This window comes from Bubalus kerabau, chromosome 12, assembly GCF_029407905.1.
Source record: "Bubalus kerabau isolate K-KA32 ecotype Philippines breed swamp buffalo chromosome 12, PCC_UOA_SB_1v2, whole genome shotgun sequence".
NCBI classification, from domain to species: Eukaryota; Metazoa; Chordata; class Mammalia; order Artiodactyla; family Bovidae; genus Bubalus; species Bubalus kerabau.
Window position 1 is genome coordinate 20,817,555 of NC_073635.1, and position 9,219 is coordinate 20,826,773.

The following is a 9,219-nucleotide window of genomic DNA, read 5'->3' on the forward strand; positions in this document are numbered from 1 at the left end:
TGCTCCCTCCCATGCCCTCAGATGGGTTGACTGGTGCAGTGTTTTGCATCGCATGGCTCCTGATCCAAGTCCAGGGGGTGTCTCGGGTACCAACAGGGCTGGAAGCCAACCTTTGGTATTTCTGTCTTAAATTACACTTGCAGGGCCCATGAGCATCTTATTTTTCTAATTCTGTTTCATACAAAACAAGCCAACATCTGCCTTTTGTTATTTCTAACCCTCGTTGTTTTTTAAACATTTGTAGTACGTTTTGGGAGAAGGCAATGGCAACTCACTCCAGTACTCTTGCCTGGAAAATCCCATGGACAGAGGGGCCTGGTGGGCTGCAGTCCATGGGGTCGCTAGGAGTCGGACACGACTGAGCGACTTCACTTTCACTTTTCACTTTCATGCATTGGAGAAGGAAATGGCAACCCACTCCAGTGTTCTTGCCTGGAGAATCCCAGGGACGGGGAAGCCTGGTGGGCTGCCGTGTATGGGGTCGCACAGAGTCGGACACGACTGAAGCGACTTAGCAGCAGCAGTACGTTTTGAGTAAAAGTGCCTTTACAAAAACTGGCTGGCGGGGCCTGGGCACAGTCACACCACCGGCAGAGGGCTCACAGCCTGCCTCTCCCATGTCACCAACACTCAAGATGCTTCCCAAGGCTATCTAGGGTTTGCCCAAAACGTGTGAGTTCAAGATCTCTGGAAAAGACAAAAAAGAAAGTGAACCAGGCAATTTGTGGTGAGGGTGTCTTACCCAATCAGGAGGGGACAAAAGTGGGAGCCTCCTTTCCTTTCATTGTCACACTTGGCCAACTTTGTTATGCTCCACTGAACACCCATTTTTCATAAGAGGACATTATTCCCCCATCCCACCACTATGTGGAGAACAGAAGAGAATCCTGAAAATAAGAAGAGAAGGGGGGATTTGTTCCACTTTGGTCACATGGAAATGGAAGAGAGGTCTAGGAGATGGCAGGAGGGTTTTGGGGAGAAGGGCTCCCAGCCATGATTCTCTTTTTAAACTAATTTTTATTGGAGTATAGTTGATTTACAATGTTGTATTAGCTTCTGCTGTTCAGCAAAGTGAATCTGTTATACATATACATATCAGTTCAGTCGCTCAGTCATGTCTGACTCTTTGCGACCCCGTGGACTGCAGCACGCCAGGCCTCCCTGACCATCACCAACTCCCAGAATTTACTCAAACTCACGTCCATCGAGTCAGTGTTGCCATCCACCCATCTCATCCTCTGTCATCCCCGTCTCCTCCCACCTTCAATCTTTCCCAGAATCAGGGTCTTTTCCAGTGAGTCAGTTCTTTGCATCAGGTGGCCGAAGTATTAAAGTTTCAGCTTCAGCACCAGTCCTTCCAATGAATATTCAGGACTGATTTCCTTTAGGATGGACTGGTTGGATCTCCTTGCAGTCCAAGGGACTCTCAAGAGTCTTCTCCAATACCACAGTTCAAAAGCATCAATTCTTTGGCGCTCAGCCTTCTTTTTTTTTTTTCACTTTCACTTTTTATTTTATTTATGATATTATACATGTTTTAATGCCATTCTCCCAAATCATCCCCCCTCAGCTTTCTTTATAGTCCAACTCTCACATCCATATTTGACTACTGGAAAAACCATAGCTTTGAAAATCCATAAGTTTAAAAATAAAATTTATAAAGTAAAAAATAAATAAATAAATAAAATAAATCTATAATTTAAAAAAAAAGAATTAAGACAAAATACTTTAAAAAGTATAAGATAAAATAGACATAATTTCTATGTCTATTTTGTTGAATTATTTACAATATTCTTCTATCAAACAAAAATTACTGTATATTATATACTCTTGTCAGAATAAATTATTATAATAATGAAAAAAAAAAAAGAAAATCCATAGACAGACCTTTGTCAGCAAAGTAATGTCATACATATACATATATCCACCCTTTTAAAGATTATTTCCCCATAAAACTGAAAGGGAGGAGGGATTAATTGAGAGATTGGGATTGACATATACAAACTGCTATGCATAAAATAGATAACTAATAAGAATCTACTGACTAGCACAAGGAACTCTACTCAATACTCTGTTCTGACCAGTCATGATTCTTCATCACAAGTTTGGTGAGTCTTTTTAAGATATAGCACAGAGGCTCCTTACAAAGGAGATTATTTAGGTTGCGTTTTTAATCTCTCTTTTATTCACGGGAATTAATCCACGTTCCTTTGAACCAGGTGAATCACAGTTTCTGGCTGGAGTCACAGAAAACCTGAGGCTTTGGGGGTATAGCTGACATAAGCAAAGGTACCCCTCCACACGAGGAATTGTATAAAGTTCTGTCTTAAAAGTCTTACTGCTACTTCACAAATCCAACTGAACTCAGGAATATGGAAAAAAAGGATAGTGTGTGCAATATAATATGAGAAATTACATTTGGAGTCTGAATATTTGAATTAAAATTCTGCTTGTGCTGAATTTCTGACTGGGTGACTTTCTTCGAGTGGCCTGAATTCTGCAAGCCTCAGTTTCCTCAACCATAAATTAGATATTTGGTTGAAAATCAAATAATGTTTTAGATGAAGGCAGTGTGAAGATGCTCAGTAACTATAAAGGCAACCCAAGTGAGAGGAGTGGTCATCCCTGCCCAGCTAGTGGCTGACAGGAAAAAACAGAGTCCTTGAACTGAGTTTTTAGACTTATGAAACAGGGCCTCATTGTGAAATCTTAAACAAACAGAAGCTTTTCCATTCTTTTAATTGAAAACATTGCTAAAATGTTCGCTTGGCCCAATTTCTTGCCTTGTGAAGTAGCACATCAAGGATAGAGCAGGGTCTTGATTTCAGTGCTTTTAGAATCCCCAGCATCACCAGCTGGCCCTAGGGATATGAACATGGAGGAGATTAAGCCGGGAAGGAGGCAGAGAAGAGACTCAGGCTCAGGGACGGCAGAGCGCGTCCTCTACCTGGGGTCTGTCCATGACGGAGCCGGAACCAGCTGGACTGCCAAGTGCCTGACCTTCCACCCTGCAGACCCGCTCCTCTTGCTGTCAGCCCTCTCACACTCGGACCACGGCAGCTCCCCCTCCCATTTGCTCAGAATCAAACCTCTGAGTCCCCCTTCCCTCCTCTGACACCCTCCGCCTTCACTCTGTCAGCAAAGCCATCATTCCACATTCACTCCATTAGCAAATCCCGAGGGCTTTGCCATCTGCTATCCCAGGACCCCACTGCTCTCCACCACTTCCCACTGCCACTTCAGTCCAGGCTGCTGTTGTTTCTCCATAGATCATTTCAGAAGCCTTCTTGCTTCTGCCGCCATCTTAAGGTGGCAGCCAGAGGAAGCTCATTAAACATAAGTCAGATGGTGTCACCCCTTTCTTAAACTCTCCAGTGGCTCCCGCTTTACCCAGATGGCAGCCAAAGTCCTTGTGATGATCCAGAAGATCCTCATATCACAGCTCTTTGTTTCTCTCTGCTTCATCACAGTACTCTTTGTTCACTCTCTCCTAGCCTTGGCATCGTTCCTTAAACAAACCATGAATTCTCTTGCTCCACAGCCTTTGCACTTGTTTGTTCTCTGTCTTGGAATGCTCTTACCCTCGACGTGGTGATCTGTGTGACTAGCCAATCAGGGTCCCTGCCCCTGGAGTGATACAGATTCATTATGCCATGTGCAAAAAGCATGCTGTTAAGTCTGAGCCCCCTCAGAATCTGTGTTCAAATAGGTCTGATGCTGCTTGGGGGCCAGGGAGTGAGGAAAGGGACAAGAGAGAGATGGGTCCAGCTCCTTGTTTTCAGAAAGCCAGTGTCAGGAACCTGGGCTGTGGCTCATGACAATGTCTTTGCTCACTCCCATGTCACTGCCAGTCACCGCCCTGTTCCAGCTCTGAAGCCAAGCCCTGTCCTGCACCTCTGCCCTGCGTGCACGACTGAGGGTCACCAGGGAGTGGGCAGCATACAGACTCAGAGTGCTGCTGGTGGAGGATTCCAAACCCTAATGCTTGCTGCAGAGCCCAGGGTAGGAAAGCAGTCACTAGATTTATTTATTTGGCTCCTTTTTCTTTTCCGAATGGCCACAATCCTGGACTGAGAAACAGAGTCTGATCCCTTCAGCACTCTGGTAAGAAAAGGCTCACAGCCCTTCTGGGGAGAAAGAGAGGTTTATGCCACGCATCTGCTGTAATCATGACGGCAGGAGGCACCAAGAACTCAGGCCCCTCCCCCAAAGGATCTGGACAAAGCTGAGGAGGGGGATGGGAGTTTCTCCATCACCTGAGAGGCGTTGCCCAGGTTACCCTGGGAGACGTTCTGGTCTTTGCAATCAAGGGCTGGGTATGGGCAAGAGAGGCCCTGTGCATGTGTTGGTTACACAAGCTGGAATCAAGATTGCTGGGAGAAATATCAATAACCTCAGATATGCAGATGACACCACCCTTATGGCAGAAAGTGAAGAGGAACTAAAAAGCCTCTTGATGAAAGTGAAAGAGGAGAGTGAAAAAGTTGGCTTAAAGCTCAACATTCAGAAAACGAAGATCATGGCATCCAGTCCCACCACTTCATGGGAAATAGATGGGGAAACAGTGGAAACAGTGTTAGACTTTATTTTTTTGGGCTCCAAAAATCACTGCAGATGGTGACTGCAGCCAAGAAATTAAAAGACGCTTACTCCTTGGAAGGAAAGTTATGACCAACCTAGATAGCATACTCAAAAGCAGAGACATTACTTTGCCAACAAAGGTCCGTCTAGTCAAGGCTATGGGTTTTCCAGTGGTCATGTATGGATGTGAGAGTTGGACTGTGAAGAAGGCTGAACACTGAAGAATTGATGCTTTTAAACTGTGGTGTTGGAGAAGACTCTTGAGAGTCCCTTGGACTGCAAGGAGATCCAACCAGTCCATTCTGAAGGAGATCAGCCCTGGGATTTCTTTGGAAGGAATGATGCTGAAGCTGAAACTCCAGTACTTTGGCCACCTCATGCGAAGAGTTGACTCATTGGAAAAGACTCTGATGCTGGGAGGGATTGGGGGCAGGAGAAGAAGGGGATGACAGAGGATGAGATGGCTGGATGGCATCACTGACTCGATGGACGTGAGTCTGAGTGAACTCCGGACAGGAGTTCGAACATCCGAACAGGATGGACAGGGAGGCCTGGCGTGCTGCGATTCATGGGGTCGCAAAGAGTTGGACACAACTGAGCGACTGAACTGAACTGAACTGATAGAGAGAATGAGCTGGTTTTAGAACGTCATGGCACCTGGAAAGCTCCAGAAAGATCTCAAAACCTGTTATAAAAGGAGTGGTAAAAAGGTCTGGGAGTTTGGCTTGAGAAAAAAGGTTTGGGGCATCCAATAGGAGATTTCAAATATTTGAAGAGAAATTAGGTATGTTCTTCAAACTACCAGCAGGAAGAGCAGGGAGAAGTTGCAAAATGTTCGATGAGTTCTTCCTGTTTTCATCTGAATCAGCAAGAACTGTAACACAATGGAACAAGCTTCCTCTGTAGGTAGTGAGCTTCCTGTCTCTGGAAGTGTTTGAGCAAAGACTGAGTGGTTATGGAGCAGGTTTGTTGTTGAGTGGACTTTTCACTGGGGGCATAACCTAGATGGCCTCTTCCAACTTGGACAGCCCTTAAACCTACAGTGGGCTTCCCTGATGGTTCAGATGGAAAAGAATCCTCCTGCAATGCAGGAGATCTGGGTTTGATTCCTGGATCAGGAAGATCCTCTGGAGAAGAGAATGGCTACCCACTCTAGTATCCTTGCCTGGAGAATTCCATGGACAGTGGAGCCAGACGGGCTACATGGGGTCACAAAGAGTCAGCCACGACTGGGCGACTAACACTTGTACTTTCAAACTTATACTATCCCCTTTGCCTATATGACTCAGTGCCTGACTGTCCACCACTGCAGAGGCTAGGTCTCTCTCTCATATTACTCTTGAGGGAGCAGACAGGAACGATTCTCACCAGAGTGTTAATGCCTCAAAGGCTTTTCTCTTCCGTCAGTAGGCATGCCTGGGCTGAAGCTTGGCTGGGCTGCGGCTCACTCCTCCCCCAGTCAGCTCTTACAGGTTAGCTCGATGTCTCAGGAGAGTCAGCATGGTCACTCTGCACTGTGGCTTCAAGGTAAATTTCTGGCTTTTAAAAAATAGATTCCCGAGGCCTCTGATGTGATACTGATTCAGCAGATCTGAGGTATGAAAATGTTATAAAATGTTAAAAAATAGAAAATGTTTCCAGGTGATTCTGTCAGTCAAGATTTGGGAATACTTTCCTAAACTTTGCCCCGACCAAATTCCTGAGGATTCAGCTGGGTAGGATCATTTTGACCTTAACTGTATCAAACCTGTTGATTCCTGTTGGATGTTCTTATTCTGACCCATGTGTTTGGCCAACCCTGAGCTGCCTTTGTCTTCTGCTCAGAGTCCCAGACCCACTGGCCACTGGTGTTGTGCCCTCGTTGTGTCTGATAGCCAGCACTCTTTGATCCCAGCCACACTTCCCCCTGCTTTCTACAGCCTACGTCTTTTGAGACTACTTATTTCCATGGGCATTATGACCCCGCCCCATAAAGACAGCTAAACGTTTTCAGCTATTCGCACATGATGTTCGTCTGGACTTTGAACCTAATGGGCTTGTTGCACCGTGCGGCTCTGCTCTCTCCGTGTGTCATCCCTGCAGACCCTGCTGACCTCTAGTTCCCGAGGGCCAGGGCTGTGCCTTCCTTTGTGGAATCTCTCACATCTAGCACGAAGCTAGACATAAACCGTGTGCTCAATATCTGAAGAGGGAAGGGATAAGAGAGAAGGATATGCTCGTTCCGAAGATCACGTCTAGTGTCAACAAAGATTTCTTGATAAGTTGTACAAAAATCGTAGTGACAAAGACGCAGTTGGGATTCGGGCAGTGTGTGTGTGTGTGTGTGTGTGTGTGTGTGTGTGTGTGTGTCTGTGTGTGTGAAATGCATACAGTCTGGGGACTCCAGGTGTTACAAATGTTAATCTGTGTCTTATCAGAGCCCGATGTCATCACGAGGCTAAGAGCGCCACTCACCCATCTCACCAGCTTTCAGCCTGTCCCAACGTAAGTCTCCAAGATGTCACACGGCGTAAAGACAGCTGGCTATTCTGATGGCAGTTTTCTAAAGACATTCACTGACACTGTTTTAGCAAAACCCATGAGTACCTTGAGATGAATACATTATGAAGACGACTGTCATCATGGCCACATGTGGTATTATTTACTCACGTCAGTTTGAAGGATTAATGTGACAAAGTGGCTGAGCAGCTAGTAAGATGGAGAGCCGTGTAGGACGATTTCTATGTGATTTCAAACAATGCCCGCAGTGTCTACAGCAAGTTGAAGAGACGTGAATCGCTGGTGCCACGGCCCCCACCTTCCACTGGCTCCCATTCTCCACTGTGTCCTTCCTCTACACTCCCCACCCCCAGAGACTCCAAATTTTCCAACTGCAGCCAAGGAGGAGAAAGTGGAGACACTTTTCATTTCAGCAGCCTGGGGTTGTGAGCAGTGGCAGCTCTCCGGCTGACGTCTCTGGTGACTCCTTAGATGGCCAGGGGACAGAGAGCCTCGTGGGGCCTTGCAGGAAAGTCCGGGACTGCCGGCTGGTCTTTGCCCCCTTAAACGAGTGACTACATAGACAATGTTAAAAACTGAATAATGGTGTTGATGTATGGCAGAAAGCAAAGCAATATTGTAAAGCGATTATCCTTCAATTAAAAATAAACTTAAAACAAACAAAAACACAAATAATGCATCATTCTGCAGAGAACCGTCATTGCAGTGGAAGAGTCTGAAAGAGAACGAGGTGCTACAACAAAGCCAGGGGTCTGTACTGTAGGCCTATTGGTTCTATAAGTATCTAAAATTCTGCTTAGCAAGCACTGGTTTGATATACAGCCCCAGGGAATAAGAATTTCCCAGGCTCTTTCCTTTGCAGAAAGCCTGAGAGATGACACGATAACACAGTTTATCCACATCCATCTTGACAGCTAGTCCCATGCTTGTTACTGTTACCTCACTTTTCCTGAGAGTTCAGCCTTGAGAGCTTGCTAGAACCTTACTGAATGCCTTGAGGGCATTGGCTTGCTTTATCTCCAGGTTTGTGAGGAAACTGATGCTCAGGGAGTTAAAATAAGCTGCGCAGGGAGTGGCAATCCAGGGACTGGCAGTTCCAATCCCTGGGACTGGAATCCAGGGCCGTGTGACTCCAGAACGTGAGTTCATCACATCTGCCTTGGGTGTGTCGCCTGCTTTCGTTCCATTCCTTTAATTTTCGTGGTGTGTAGGGAAGGAGGATGGGGCTCAGCGCTGTGAGAAGGAAGAAGGAGAAGTGGCAGGGCCCAGCCCCCTCCAGACTGCCCACCGCATGGTTTGATGGACAGGCCCATGGGTGACCTATGGGGATGGTGGAGCTGGGAGACGAGGCGGTAGACAAGCCGGGTATCCACCACAGGAGACAGTGAAAAGAAACTGCTTTCTCCTTCTGTATTATAGATCATGGTGCCAATCTCAGCAATGTTGGTTGAAGAGTATTCTTTTCCAAGAATTCTGGAAGAGTTCAGTCCAGGTGTGAGGCAGGACCGCCTACTACATGAAATGCAAGATAGATTCAGCAGAAACTGAAAACTATGAGTGTCTCTTGGAAATATCACTCGTGGCTCTGACCCCTGGGGAGAAGTTTCCTAATACTCTGAAAGGGATCTCCGGCAATCTTGAGGCCCACGATGCACACGACACACACGTCTGGACGTGGCTGTGCTCCTTGTGGGCCGCTGGCCCTGCCACAGGATTCGGGTGGTGGTACCGCTTCTCGTCACCCCTGCAGACTAATCACTGTGAAGGCCCCTCGGGGCCAGGGATGGCGCTGTCTGTGGGGTGCTGACTCCCTCTGTGGTTTGTGATACGAATGTCAGATAAGACCTGGAATCCGAGTCAGTAGCTCATTTGCCTGTTATATGGGGAAAAAACACCTATATTTTTCATGCCAGCAGACAGCAAGAAACAAAAAGCCTCTTTTTCTAAGTTTATAAAGATTTTCAAGCAGATACATATAAGAAAACCAGAATGGAGTGACAGCGTTACATCTAAACCTTTGATTTCTTTGTTACTAAGAACACTGACTCTTATTATGAATTTACTTTATTTCGGAGGTTTATTTTTATTCCTGTTTCCTTCCTGTTTTGACTTTTGATCCAGCATGAGTCATGTTTGACG

The 9,219-nt window shown here is 46.2% G+C and overlaps 1 long non-coding RNA gene across 1 annotated transcript in view; it reads left to right on the forward strand.

Moving 5' to 3' along the window:
• The window catches only part of LOC129624088 (uncharacterized), a 28,179-nt gene extending 20,556 nt beyond the window's left edge, over positions 1 to 7,623 (forward strand). The window contains exon 3 of the long non-coding RNA XR_008700740.1: positions 6,999 to 7,623. This is a non-coding gene — a long non-coding RNA (uncharacterized LOC129624088). The remainder of the gene's footprint in view (positions 1 to 6,998) is intronic.
• The last annotated feature ends 1,596 nt before the right edge of the window (positions 7,624 to 9,219 follow it).